Here is a 15,433-nt window from a genome sequence, read left to right as displayed (position 1 = left end):
CAAGATAGTGTTAATCTTGATTTGGTTGAACTTTTATTAAGAAAAGGAGCCAACCCCAATCAACCAATAGATCAAGCACCCCTATTTATTGCTTTTCATACTAAAAATATCGATCATTATTTGATTAAACTATTGATGGATTCTGGAGCAAATGTGCAGACAAAATTCGAATCACAAAGATTATCTGTGTTGCATTATGCAGCACAGCATCCCAAATGTGAACCTAAACTAATTAATGAACTGTTATCCCGTGATGTTGATGTGAATGTAAGAGACCTGTTTTATAATACGCCACTGCATTACGCAGTGAAATTTCATTGCAATCTCAGTATAATCGAAGCTCTTCTAAAAGCAGGAGCAGATGCCAGTGCGGAAACGAGATTTGAACTTACACCACTTCATAAAGCAGTCATGAATGAAAACTGTTCAGAGAGCGTTATTCGATTGCTTGTGAATTATGGAGCAAACATTGATGCACAGTGTGGGCAAGGCCAAACTCCATTATTATACGCTCTAAAAGCTACATGGAATTCTGAGAGAATAATAGCGGAACTCTTGAAAAATGGTGCCAATCCCAACATTACAGATTTCCACGAACTCTCTGCTTTGCATTATGCTGTAGAGAACGTAACCTGTAGTGCAAAAATAATCAGAGCTCTTTTACAAAATGGCGCTGATGTTAATTATGGAGAAACTTCTGGTAATGGGACTCCACTTGACTGGGCTTTGAGAAATAATCCGTGCAATGTGAATGTGGTGAAGGAATTATTGAGGAATGGAGCTCGCTTATCCTCACATTTCTCACAGGAAAGCCCTTTGAGATCACTTTTAAAAAACAAAGACGTTAATGCGAGTGTTGTTCGTGCCATTTTGAAGCATCAAAATTCACAATATCTGCACAACCACGGAGATTTGATTTGTGTTGCACTACAGAATCATCACTGTTCATATGAAGTGCTAGAAGAACTCTTTAAATACGGAGCTGACGTGAGAATTAAAAATTCTCAGGGTAAATCGGCTCTGGAAATTGCATTAGAAGAATCTGTGCCAAAAATGAATATCATCAAATTATTTCTCAATCATAGAGCCTTTGCTGTTAAAGATAAACTGCCTTGGGACAAAGCTGTGAAAACCGTTTGGTGTCATTTGAAAGGTGAAGACACGTGGTCATTTCTAATGTTGTTGATAAAATATGCCGTGCTACAGAAATTTGGCTATGTCCAAATTCCCTCATGTGATTCGTGCAGTCAAATAGATGTCAAAAAATTAATAATTTATATGGAGGAATGTGCTGTGGAATGTGAAAAAATGTCTACAGAATTGCTGCCATGTAATATATCATTACATGATTTAGTCATGGGAGATAAAGAGTGTGATGACAGCTGCCAAAGGGAAATACTAAATTTATTAGTCAAAAAATTCTACCCTATCTATTTTGATGTCATATTGCATAAGATAAAAAGATCAAAACTTGTAGAAAAGTTGCTGAACCAGAAAATATACTTTCGGTGCAATAAGCCTTTTTCCTATGATATAGTTTTGAATGCGGATTGCGTCAGGAAGTTTGAAGGCTATTTACCAAAGGAAACTATATACAACATACTGACAGTATTTTATACTGAGGATTAAAAAAAAACAACATTTGAAAAAATGATCATTTGGGACTATATAATAAATTACTTAGTACAAATATTCTTTTACAAGTATTTTAAATCAAATTTTTCTCAATTATGATTTTTCTTGTATTATATGTTTTATTAAATGTTAATTTCTTTTATTGAAAGTTTTTTAAAATATTAGATATTTTTGTTTAACGTTTTTATCGCAGGATTTAAATACAATATCAAAACAAATATTTTAGAATAAATATTTTACAAAGAAAGAACATTATCTCCATCAAAATGATAAATATTTCAAGTAAAACAGTGTTCCATGGGATTTTTCAACGGAAAGGTAAGTTAGCTGATTTTGCTTTTTTAAATCTAATATATTATTAGAAATTTGTGGAATTACTTAAGGTAATTCTGCATTCGAAATAACTGAATTTTTCGATGAATTTTAAATAGAATTATGCTTTTAACCTTTTTACATTCTTAATCATGATAGTTTGAATATGATAACTGTCGGCTATTACCACTTGTGGAATTCACCCCTTTGCTCTGATACCGCAGTGAGACATTTTGTGAGGGTCTAAAATTAGTATTCTTTAGTAAGGGTCTAAAAGTAATAAAAGATTCTTAAGAATTACTATCTCAATTAAATACATATATGAACTATTTCAGTTTATTTAATACACAAGTATATGGTAATATTTTTAGATGAATCACTACGTGAAATTTCTAAGCAGAATAAATATTTGCAAAAAAAAAAAAAAAATCAAGAGATCTTGCAGCGCATTTAAACATTCGTGACAACAACAGTCTCGTATCAGATTTACAACAGGTCTCGGATAAACACGAGACAGTTGTAAATTGAATAACTGAGATGAATACCGCTAGAACATCATTCAGAATTATTAAGCAATCAGTTAATGACTGACATTTAATGAATTAAAAGGATTTTAAGAAGATGATAAATATATATTTGTTGTAAATTTCCGGCAGAATAGAAGAATCATCCTATCCAATGCCTGGATTCTAAATGGTTGGGGTAGTAATCAAAATAAATTGAAAGATATATATATATATACTAAATGCATTTTTATCTAAAAAATTTTGAAAATAAAATAAATCTTTTATTTCCTTAAATAAAATAAATTATGATACATACAAAATTGTCATTCTTTATAGAAATTACATTTATGATTTATCACCATTATTGTTAAGAAAGTTATTAAGTTATTTTTCATTAAGTTATTAAGTTATTTTCATTAAGTCACTATTAAGTTATTTTTTATAATTAGCCACAGATTTATTTTTAAATTTAGTTTTTGATTGAATGATTCTGTTGAAATATTTTTCAAATGGTATATATTTCAAGAATACAATTATTTTAACGGTGTGTTATAGAAATAGAACTAGTAATTAGAATTGGGAAGTTTATGGAGGAAAAGAGATGTTTTTAATATATTGATATCTGAAATAATGAATTCTATTTTCAAATTGAATCAGCAATAATAAAATAAAGGAACGAAAAATACATAGGACTACGTCAAAATAAAGCTTATTCACAGTAGAAACTTGATTTATACTTGAACGAACGTATTACAAGGAAAAAAAAAACTATGTTAAAGATAGCAGGAAATATTTATTATTTTATTTTTAATTATCTTGAAAAATAATGCTTAAGCAATATATAAATATCAAATTTAATAAATAGAATATTTCTAATAGTGATAAAAAAAATTTCTTTGACAATTCTCAAAATAATTTCAATAAATTTGCAAGTAAATTTAATAAACATACATTATGTAATATTTTAAAAATAACAGTTATAGTGTAAAATTTCAAATTAAATTTTCTTAGTTTACAAGTCACATGATCAGGATTTTTTGAAAAAGCGGAAATTTTTTTATCAGTTCTTTTTTGATGGATTTAGTGGATTTTACAAATCTATAATGGTTGCCTGAATTGCAAACATCCAAAAAATTTTCATATTCGATGACTGAGAGCTTAAGATACCTAGTTTTTCAGATAACAAAAATATCAAAAATATAAACAGTTTTTTATTACATTTGTTTTAGATAAGATATCGAATTAAATAAAATATATTCGAATTATGACAATATATCAACATTTGGTTAACAGCAAAGGAAAACGGCAAAATTCGGTTTTCACTGTAAATAAAACTTTAGTTTCAATAAATAAATAAATAATAGAAAAAGGTGTCAACAAAATAGCAATAAGCTAAAATTCTTCAATAAATGAAGAAATATATGAATAACTTGTGCTCTTGAAATTAAAACCTGATTTACGGGGCTGCACCAAAGACATGGTGAGATTCCTCCCAAGATATAGATAGAGAGGGCTGAGCAAGAATTGGCATTAAAAGTGTTTAAGAGTTAGACTATATGATCTGCTTTGCAAATAAAAATGAACTAATAAAAACTGTTCTGTGGTCAATCAAAAATTACTATAAATCAATGGCTTTTAAATAACAAATATTACTATTAAAAGAAAATAATCGTAATACAAAACATTTAATTACTTGCACTTTTAAGAGAGTTTTTTCAGCATTAGGTATATATAAGATATTTAAAATTTATATCTAAAAATAATTTTAAATAATATATCAACAAATAGCTAGCATTTTTTAAATGCATTCTGAATCACTAATACAAAATTTTTCTGAATCATTCACTTGAGCATTAGTCACCAAAGAACGAAAGAAAATTGGATTTTACTGATATATAAATAAATTTAAAAATTTAAAACAATCGAAGAATATAATTCTGAAATTTAACCGATTCTTGATTAGAAATAAAAGATCTTGGAATATATGTCTTAGAAATGAAATAAGGATATAAAAAAAATTAACTTGTAAATATCGTAAAAATATTTGAAGTTTCTCAGAACTCCAAAGTTTTAAGACACACAGGTAGTTGTATATTCTACTTAATCTTGCCTTGAACTCGATTAAAAAAAAAAAAATACTCTACTGCATGCGCGTGTTGTGTTTTTTTTTATTGTAAACAAATCACATCGTTTAAGGAAGAAAAAAATGAGGAAATTTACCTTTAACTTGCAATAAACTAATACGAAAGCACCTCTTTATTGAGTAACATGATGATTGACAATTAGAGCCGAATTTTCCTTGCAGGAAACTAAAGATATCCCCCCCCCTTTCCTCACATACACACACACAAGATTGTACACATAATAAAAAAAATTCCCGGCATGGAATTACCTTCTTTTTACTGCATATCAATTACACTTCAAAAAGTATAATAAAAATGATATACATATCTAAATCTTTTAAAGATTGCTATTAAATTTAATGTTAAAAAAATAGTTTTTTTTGTTAGTTCTGCTACACATATTTGCTGAAAACCACGTGTTGAAAAAGTTTTGGAGAAATGTTTGATGAAATAAAGAAAAAAGCTTTATTTCTTTTAAGTACTTTTCAAATATTTGGAAAGTATTAAATAGGATAGCTTAAATAACGAAATCTATAAAGTAAGTACGAATTTTGATATTTATTAATAATGTTTAGAAATCAACAAATTCTTGTTTAATTTAATTTCAATGGGACCAACACAAAGCACATACTTTATTTCAATTGTCTTAAAATTTTAGTAAATAGGCAATATAAAGGTAAGTTTTATTATTTATATATTTATTTAACTTTGCTGTAGGTTTTCTATTAAGATTTTTTTTTTTGACAGGAGAGAATCCCAGGAAGATAGTGCATATTTCAAAATTTGTTTTTGAGACTTTTTTGATAACAAAAATTTGATCGCCTTACAAAATATTTGATAACCAAAATTGAAATATTTAAAAATTGCAGTCATTTTTGCAGTTTTATTTAAATCATTTTTTATCGTTGTAGTATTAACATAAACTAGAAGAAGAAATTGCAAAGATATGTTAAAAATATCACATGCTGTAAAATGCCTTACTCATTTAATTAACATTTTACTCGATTTTATTTCATAATTAATAGTGATCGTGTTGGTGACTGATTTAAAGAATAAGCATTTTTGCTAAAAATTTTATTAAGTTGCATTCAGTGATATTTGTAATTTTGTAAGGGATTTTTCATTTCTTTTTTGATGTGCCAGAATTTTGAAATTTCACTTTTTATTTTTCTAGATAAAAATACTCTACTTTATTTTTTCAAATATTTAAATATCAGCCAATTATTAAATAAAACTAATTTTGAATCCATGCTCGTGGCGCCATCTGAAATCAGTTTCAGAAGCAATATGCCTTAAGTTTTTATATATTAAGTAAAATTTAAATTCTACTGTTCAGTATATATATAAAATTATGTTTCTATATCTACATCTCATTAATGTACATTTATTCTGTTTCTACATCAAATTAAATTCATTTGAATATAAGTAACCATTCGTAGCATATTGAAAAATTTCAACTATGTTTTTTTTTCTATTCATAATCAAATCATATAAACTCATTCAAAAGTTAAATACTGATTCTAAAGTAAATGAAGCATATTTTCATGACTTGTTTTAGATGAAATTATAATAAGAAATTTTATCTTATTGAAAATTTCTTGAAATAAGATTACAAATTTTCTTTCTTTCAACAGATAAATTAAAAAAAATATTTTAAGATAAAAATAATTATAGAGAAATACATTATTTTTCACGTTTATGTTCAAAAATTAGAACTACAGCTTTTGTTGCGAATGTTATTAATTAAGACCATAGATATATTCTGAAATATGCTTTTATTTTATTTTGTATATACTTTAGTAATATCTTTGATTTTCATGTTAAACATTTCTATCTGTACATAATGCAGTACATACACCTTAATATGGATTTCTTTGTTGATAAAAATAAGATATTTTGAAAAATTTAGTCATAGATTATTACTGTTATTCGAATGATCTTGGAATTTTAAATTTGCTTTCTTATCAATTTCTAATGCTTAACCATTACCCATAAAAATGGGAAGTTCAACTCTCTTTAGTAATCAAAGAAGAATTCATCTTTCTTATGTAAAATTACAAATATCGAATGATGTTTTAATGTTATTAAATATGTTATGTGGTGTTGTTTCCAATATAGCGTTTTGGATAGACAATGTAATTAGAATTCCTTCACGTCAAATTTCTTTACGATTTTCTACAAATTAATTAGAATTCAAATAAAAAATCTTAAGTGGGACTTTTGGCAGCCAAAGTATTAATAATTCCCTTATAACAGCATATATATTTAATGGAGTCTCACTTACGAAATATTTTATTGGCTGGTTTTTCGTTGATCTTCTTATGTAGACAATGCTGTTGGAATCTTTTAATGATAAATTTCAATACAATCTTCTGTTGACAATGAAAATAAGCAATTAGAAATCAGAAGAGTGACACATCTCTTGATCATTGATTAGAACGAAGCGTCTCTTACTATAAATTTTTAAATTAAATGTAGCAAAGTTTCTTGGCATTTTCCAAGAAATTTTAATATTGCAGAGTTTCTACGGCCCTCTTTGTAATTCGGTTCTTCAGTGTTAGAAAATTGTTCTGAAATTGTTCATTTCTGTTAAGAATGTGAAATATGATTGTGTAAATATTTTTTCTCCCTTTGTTAAGATTAGTTGTTAATACAACTAAAATAAATTAATCTAAAGTAAGAATAAATAATAAATTAAATTAAATGTTTTACTATAACTAATTAACTAATGTAAAATATTTTGATCTGGACATAGTATAAAACTATTATATGAGAAAAACGACATATGAATAAGTAATATGGTTCACCAAATTTTACCAAACTCAATTACTCACAGTTTTATAATTATTGCAAACATTCGATATGTAGTTTCTAACTTGAAGTCAATGGAAGCCGGAGCCCAGACAAGGCTAATGCTAAGCCTCCTTGACATTTATAGTAGTTGAGAAAGTTGGGAAGAATTGCTTATAAATAATTATAGCTTATATTTGTAAAATATTTTAATCCGAACATAATATAAAAGAGGAAAATCCGTGAGATTTTAATCAAAACCGAGACATTTATTTCTAACCAAGGAAAAGAATAATGCATGAGGCAATTGAAACAAAATAATCTTATCAGTTTATACATATTATATTAATATATGAGTTTAGTTCATTAAGTAAAGGATGTAAATTGAATTCATGATTATAGTCATTCTGCTTTTATTCACAATGAGAGTTTTAACAAGAATTTCTTAACATATTACATAAAAGTTTTAACAGGAATTTCTTAACATATTATGTAAGAGTTTAACAGGAATTTCTTAACATATTATTAATATATTTGTATCTAGTGTTAATAATGCTATCGATCTAGAGGGCAATCCCTACTTTTTTATGCTCTAATTTTTCTTTCTTACTTTCCCTTAAAATACATATAGTTCTTTGGGGTAATATTTGAATAACTAGTCACTGTAGTAAGAAAAAAGTAATATTTTCATTCTTTAAATTAAAGAAATTCTTATAAAAAAGCATTTTACTTTATCTGTTCACAGTAAAAAAAAAGAGTATTTTTATTCCCAGAATCTGCAACAGTTATTTTTTCAGCCAAAGTATTGGATAAGGCTACAAAGTATGCAAAAAAATCCACTGGAATTTTCTCAAGCTTTCCTATAATACATAATCCTCAAATCTCTTCCATTTTCCCCGTTGAGATGCTACAGTTCTTCCTTTTAAATATTCATCCACTTGTGAGTTCGTCACAGATTAAGGCAACCTTTTTTTGGAAGCACTCTCTATGGCTGATCGAGCACCCAACTTCTTCTGCTCAATAAAGGATTACCAGATGAGTTTAGAGCGGTAATCGAATTTACAGAAAAATACACGGAATTCTCCAAAATGTGCCAAATCCTTTCAGCTAAACGGTTCCACAAAAGAGTTGAAAGAGAAGTGAGCCACTATCTTAGAAGCCAATCAATACTAAAGGTTGGAAAAAAAAAGGATACGGAACAAATACGGAATAGAAAAAGGACGCGGAAGGGAACAAAAAAGGTACAGACTGACTTCATGTACGTTTCGTGTTCGGAGTTTTAGAAACTAGGGGGAAGGCTGAGAGGAGGAATGACACCTCTCTGCGCCCCCTTAGATTCTTGCCACATGGTTTCACTTATTTATTCCGTGAAATACAGTTTTTTGGGGGGTGATGCTGGAGGGGAATGAAATTTATTTCTGAAGCCTTCAGAAGAAATAAATAAGAAAGAGAAAGGTAAAAAAAAAACAGCTCTGCTTTCGATGGAAAAATGAACAGAAAGGTGTGTGTTCCCGGGTGAGCTGACAGGCGAAGTTTGACGTTGAAAAACGACCCCCATATATATAAGGAGCCCTAAAAAGAAAAAAAAAATGTTGTTTTGCTGAATTTTATAACATTTTCTGTGAGCTTTCCGGCCCAGTGGCGCATCCGTGGAAAACAAACAAAAGGGGAATCGAGAAGCACTGAAACGAAATGTTTCAACTTCCTAATGCGACGGTTTATTCACACTTCTACGGATAACAACCCGATGGGATTTCTTCATCCCTCTTTTCGCATTCATACGTTTGTTTCGGCTGCATTGAACATCGGCACTATTAAGGTACCGTATGTCTTCCTTAAGGATTCGAGATGGACCAGGAATGCTTTTGTATAGAGACTAGAAATCATTCAATCGTTTTCACAAAATCACTTTAGTTCTTTTAATGTTTTAGTAAATATCTAATGACTTCAAGCATACTTGCTAGGATAAGTCTAAAAAAACATTTTAAGGTATTCGACCTGGCTAAAAACATAAATTTGGATGAAAATTCGAATTTTTATATTTTTTGTCTCTATGTCAATTAGAAATCAAGTTATAGCAAACAATTGACATGTAAGGGATGCTTATTTATAAGCATTTAAAAACTTTAAATGCGTTTTCTGAAGAACGAGCTTTTTCAAAATTCTGCATTATGAGTATATCTACATACCTCAAAAAATAATCAAGATATCGTAAGGAAATTTATAATTAGTGCTCGTTATGTTATGCAGAATGTAATGAGCTATAGATTTGATACTGAAATCTCTAGAAGTGGATTTATGATTATTTACTGTAAATATCATTGAAAAAAATTCTAAAATTTCATATATTGCACACAAAAATTTTATTTTTGAATATAATTCTTAGATAATTGTTAGTCACACTATAATGCACATGAAATGTTACATGAAGAAAACTGAAAAATTGAAAAATTATTTTTTCTGAAGAAAAATACTAATTTTTGTAAATAAATACTAAAATTTACATCAAAATGTGCTTTTTCTTCAAAAACTATATGAATCTTTAAATAATTTCGCTTTTACTGATCATTTTATTCTTAAAATTTATTATTTTATTTATAAAAATATCATTATTATTATCATTTATTATAATTTTATTAATAAAAACATCATATAAACATTAAAACATTTGTTTTTTTTGAAAAATTTTCTCGATACTTTGTCGGATACCTTAAGACAACAGTTTTGTACCTTATTCTTGTTTTTAAGATTATTAAATCAGTTTTCTTTCATTTTTTTCTAATTTTTTTTAAATATATAACCTTAGAAATTCTATTTCAAGTATTCAGTATTTTAACAATAACCCTTTGTTCGAATTTTTAAAGACTTGCTGAAAAAAATATAGTTAACTAGTTCAAGTGTATTAACTGAAATGATATAAACAACAGATGAGTTACTGAGAATTACGAGACTCAGATGAGTTACTGAGTTTAAATACTACTTGTATTTAAACTAAAGCTATCTGATAAAAAGAAAGTTCGAATCATGGTCAAATGATTACAGCTATAGAACAAACATCTCCTCTCCGAATTTACACATCAGATTATCAGTATAAGTTTTTGAAGCTGATTTAACGGGCAATGCGTACAAGAAAAATCTATGGCAAAATCAATCCTCAAATCTATGACCCCCAGGTCAGGAAGTAAAGTTGGTTACCATATGAATAGATGTATTATTTTGCCGATTTATCATTTATGGATGTAGGGCTTCTTCGAATGTGATCTTTGTAAAAAAAATGAATCCTCATTGAATAAGTTAACAGTAGAAGATATATTTTCTTGTAAAAGTAAAATCGTTAAAAATAGCAAGTTTGTCGTGTGATTGTGGTATACAGATTTTGGGAATTTAAAAAATATAATTCATAATTTTCAACTAAGAAAAAAATCAATATGTTTAATATACAGAGAACTAAAAATGATATTATAAATTAATAAAGTTTTGATATGTTTAAGAAAATTGAATATTGCGAAAAATCTAATCTACCCTAAATGTTTCTAAATTCCATAATTAATGTAACCAAATATTTCGAATGTAAAGCATGCTTACTTAAAATTAATAAAAAAATCATCAAAATGCATTAAAGCAGCATTGGCTGAAACTTTAAATCAGAGAAAAATAGCAGAAAATATGGAGACATGTGTCATAGAAAGGATTAAAAGAAGAACAAGGAAATCCAAGCGTAAAGTTTGAAAAAAAATATAAAAGACAAAGCATGTCATAAAATATTTATCAAAAAGTAAAACAATATAAATATTAAAAAAAACCAAATAATTATAAAAAAGATTAAAATGTCATATTTCTTCAAAACGATGAGGTAAAAATTATAAAAAAAACAAGAGCTTAATTAAAGCTTGAGATTATCAAGGTTCTTAATATCTGAAGATCATCAGAATTTCTCTTTTTTTTTTTGTAACACAACAATGAAAAAGACAAAGAGAACTACAGATGATATCTTAATTACTTTTATATTGAATTTATTGCAGTGTTTCTCAGTTGAATTAATTTTGTATTTTTAGTTTTGTTTGATAGCTGTAATTGAGCACTTTTCTGATGACCTTAAAATTATTAATAGCTTTTCTTAAATTATTTATATAACAATAATTGGAAAGTCAGAAATCCACAGCTGACTATTCATTTTTTGGTGGTTTTGTGGTAATGTTTTCAAATAGTCAATTTACCATTGAAGCCTTAACTCGGTCAATTTCATCTAATCTAGGTCAACCCTCAGGCAAATGTCGCTTTTATTCACCAGCCAAAATCAAAAATACAAAAACCATGTAATAAAGAAATAAATAAAATTAGTTATTACAGCCTCACTGTTGCTTCTATTTTATAATTTTTAGATACAAAATTTTGAAATTGCAGCTACTTTTCTTTTAATTCAGATTTATATTAATATTTTCTGATTAAGCAGTTTTGATGTCTTCCATTGAAAATTTCGGAAACAATTCTCTGAACGACTTTTATGTTATTTAGCATCTAAAATATTTTCTAATCAATTCCTTTTTTACTATCAAAATATTTTACTCTAATTACCAGGTTATATTTTTATAATGGCTATGACCAAATGTACTCATAAACAAGATCTTGTATTTTCATTTTCATCAGAAAGAGTATGAACATGAATTGCATGAATAAATGTAATAGTTAAAAACATATATGATATCCTGATATTGGAGCTTGGAATTCAAATATGCAACAAAATTTTGGAATCTCAACAATATTAAAATTGGATAATTTGGAGAAAAGATATAAAACACATAAAAACAGGCTTTGAAATAACCTTAGAATAACGTGTTTTATAAAAAACAATAAGAAATTTTATAATATCACTTTCACATAGAGCAGATATATTTTTCACATTGTTTTTCCTGCCGATATCTAAAATAAAAACTAAGTGATTTTTCATTTTATTTCTTAGGTTTTCCCCATTCAACATCCCCTTTTATCCCCCCCCAGCAAACCCGAGAGTGGGTAAGGGAAAAGAGTCATTTACTTATTTGTAACAGATGGCTATGTACCGTAGATTAAATCAAAAAATTTACTTCAATGTATTTTTTACAAAGTATATTGTATTTTTAATTTTGTTTTTTTAACTTCAATGTAAAATTAAGAAATAATGATGAAATGTGCTGTTTTCTGGATCTTCTGTTTTTGCTTCAAGTTATTTTAATAATGTTTATTGATAAGATAAGGAAACAAACTATCTAAACAATATTATGAAATAATAAAGACTTCAAAATATGAAATGAGAACGACAATAAAGAGCAGCATAATCTTTATTGCCATTAATTGAATACTTACTGGAGTGTAAAAAAGAGAAGAGAAATCTCACATGAAGTAGATGATCAAATTTAATATTAAATTACCATTTAGAAATAATGAAAAAATATAGTTTATATGATATCATCTTAAAAGGCTTTTGTGTTTTATTTCACAAAATAGTTGGGACAAATTTCTAGTTTTATACAGAATCTGCAATAACTTTTTAAAACAACAGTGGAATATTTTTTTTTATTATTACTAAGAAGTCGTAATATTACTTCCCTGGCAATAAGCCATCTAGTAAAGAAAATAGTTTTACGAGAATAGTAATGGTTGCTACGTGCATTCCAATCACTCCTGTGGCGACAAACTTGACAACTATCTGGCGAATAGGGGATAAAATTAGCAATAAAAATGAAGAAAACTCGAGTTCAAGAGTTTGTTCTAGAAACTTCTTTCCTCTGTTGGAGAAACATGCCAAGCAAAATTCAAATGCATTTAAAAAAATAATTATATCATATACCGCTTAGTAAGCAATAATAGACATCATCTTAATCATCATTTATTTCATTTTCTCCTTTCAGCAACAACAATGATTAGATTTATTAAAATTATACATTCTTTTATAATGTGAACTATATTTAACGCATTTTTATTTTCTTGAATACGAAGTTTTCAAAGCGAAATTGTTATAATAGTTAAAAAAATTGTGTTTCAGATTTTGACGAATCTCCATATTTTAGATCAAACTCTCAAAGCCCGAAAAAAAAAGTATTTTTGAAATTATATCTAGATCTTTGTCTGTGCATCTCGACTGTTAATGTTTGATATCTGGATTTAAGCTTATTTTGAAGATGTCTTTTAAATTTTGCGCAAAATCCATTCAAAGGACTATTTGTCTAGCTATCTCCAAGCCAACGCGATAATCACATAACGCAAAGAGCTATTTCTTGGTGCACAGATTTAATTTCAAAAGCGTAGATCCGATCAAATTTTGAATTGAATCTGTCAAGAAGTTAACCGTCTGTTGGTTTGTATGATAGCATTCATGTAAATGTTATAATTAAAAAAATGTACAATTTAAATAAATAAAATTTGGTGCATTGTTTTAGCAAGCAGAATGTAAATATTAACCAAATTTTGATGATCTTTTGTTGGTCTGAACTTTCTCATGATGTAAATACTAAAATTAAAAAAAGGACAATTTAGTTTATGATCTTGGTATTAATATAATTTTTTTTGTGTGCTTGTCGTGAAATTTTAATTTTAATCGCCCTCTCCCCCCAAAAAAGGAGTTTAAAATACATTAGAGTTTGTATATTATACTCACAAAAACGCTCGAAATAACTATATTTACAAAACATACACACAAAACGCTCGAAATAACTATATTCACAAAACATACATACAAAACGCTCATGTCTCGAATATGTTATTCATAGTCTCAAATCAAAATTTTTACCATCGCAGCGTTCACTGCCTTATCCCAGGCGCATAATTTTTATGCGTCGAGAGAGGGATAAGATTTTTTATTAGAGAGTAGGCGATAAAGTTTCATGGACTGCCGCTGGTATGCACAAGGAATTAATGTCTTGTACGGATTTTTTTCTAGCCTATAATGTATTAATCCAGTAAGGATTTACATAGAGTTTAATATCACAAATCAAGCACTCTCATCAGATTTAAGGATGTTAAGGATTATTTCACTCGTCATTGACTCATAGCTTTCCATGTAATATCTACCTAACATGTTAATTTTTATATTATTCATGATGTAGCCTAAAATTCCATAAGGGGCTATTTAGTTAGTGATAAGATTGCTGATCAAGTTTAACAGGTAAATATTGCAGGTAATTAAAGCAGTACTAATAAAGTACTTCAAAGAAACTTTTATGCACTTTATTGAGTGACTTGCAACTAAGAACTCATTTTTTTTCCAGTGATCTTTTGAAAGATGGTTTCTGATGAATATAAAGAACACTTTGGTAAAAAATTTTGCTTTATTTTCAAGTTGATGCTATTTTTCAATGAAGTTATTCTTCTTTGATCTGCAGCAACTAGTGATGGAGCACATCATAAGCAGGTGCTTTTCTGAATGCACCCCATAACGCTTCTTGCTTCCATCATAAAATAAGAAAAGAAGAAAAGGGAGGACAAAGTGAGTCATTACAAAGAACAACCCCCTGATGCTCTACTTGTTCTAAAATGGCAATAAAATAGTAGAAGATGAGGAGAGATTGAACTCTTTGGAGCAAGAATTGAAAAAAAATGTTTTATTTTCAGGTGCTTTGTCCAAATTCGAGTTTAGTTTAACTGTGAAAGTCTTTACATTGCAATGGTTCTAAAGGATAGCATTAGGGGCCAGAGGATTGAAATGACTCTTTTATATTTGAAGGAGAGACTACAGTTCTCCTTCTATTTATATAAAAAGATAAAGAACTGTATGCAGAAACATTTTATAAAATTGAAAAACAAAACAGTTTTAGAAACTTAAATAGTTTTTATATATATATATATATTAATGTTTTACAGCTTTCTTTATACAAAAAGATAGAGAACTGTAAGCAAGAAATTTTTATAAAAATTAAAAAAATAGTTTTATACATTTAAATAGTTTTTAAAATTTTATTTTTTAGCCATTCTCATAAGTATAAGAGAATTTTAAATTCATTTTCTCGCAAATCACTACCAGGTGACGTCAAACGTAGGGAATAAAACTTTACTGAAAATTATTCAATTAATTGATAATTATGCTCTAAAAAT

At 27.6% G+C, this 15,433-nt stretch overlaps 1 protein-coding gene and 1 long non-coding RNA gene across 4 annotated transcripts in view; one reads left to right on the top strand and one right to left on the bottom strand.

Moving 5' to 3' along the window:
• Window positions 1-15,433, bottom strand: part of LOC129963371 (cell adhesion molecule 2-like) — a 347,066-nt gene that overhangs the window by 93,732 nt on the left and 237,901 nt on the right. The window lies entirely within an intron of this gene.
• LOC129963372 (uncharacterized) overlaps window positions 1-15,433 on the top strand; it is a 122,519-nt gene that overhangs the window by 64,255 nt on the left and 42,831 nt on the right. Inside the window, exon 1 of one of the 3 annotated variants that reach the window (XR_008783971.1) lies at window positions 1,690-1,953. The exons of 1 other annotated variant lie outside the window; for it this stretch is intronic. This is a non-coding gene — a long non-coding RNA (uncharacterized LOC129963372). Of the gene's footprint in view, window positions 1-1,689; window positions 1,954-4,252; window positions 5,115-15,433 lie in introns of those variants that run through there. One more of the 3 variants, XR_008783970.1, reaches the window with a different exon arrangement.

This window comes from Argiope bruennichi, chromosome 3, assembly GCF_947563725.1.
Source record: "Argiope bruennichi chromosome 3, qqArgBrue1.1, whole genome shotgun sequence".
NCBI classification, from domain to species: domain Eukaryota; kingdom Metazoa; phylum Arthropoda; class Arachnida; order Araneae; family Araneidae; genus Argiope; species Argiope bruennichi.
Note: the sequence above shows the minus strand (reverse complement) of the source record. Positions and strands in the feature narration are given on the sequence as shown.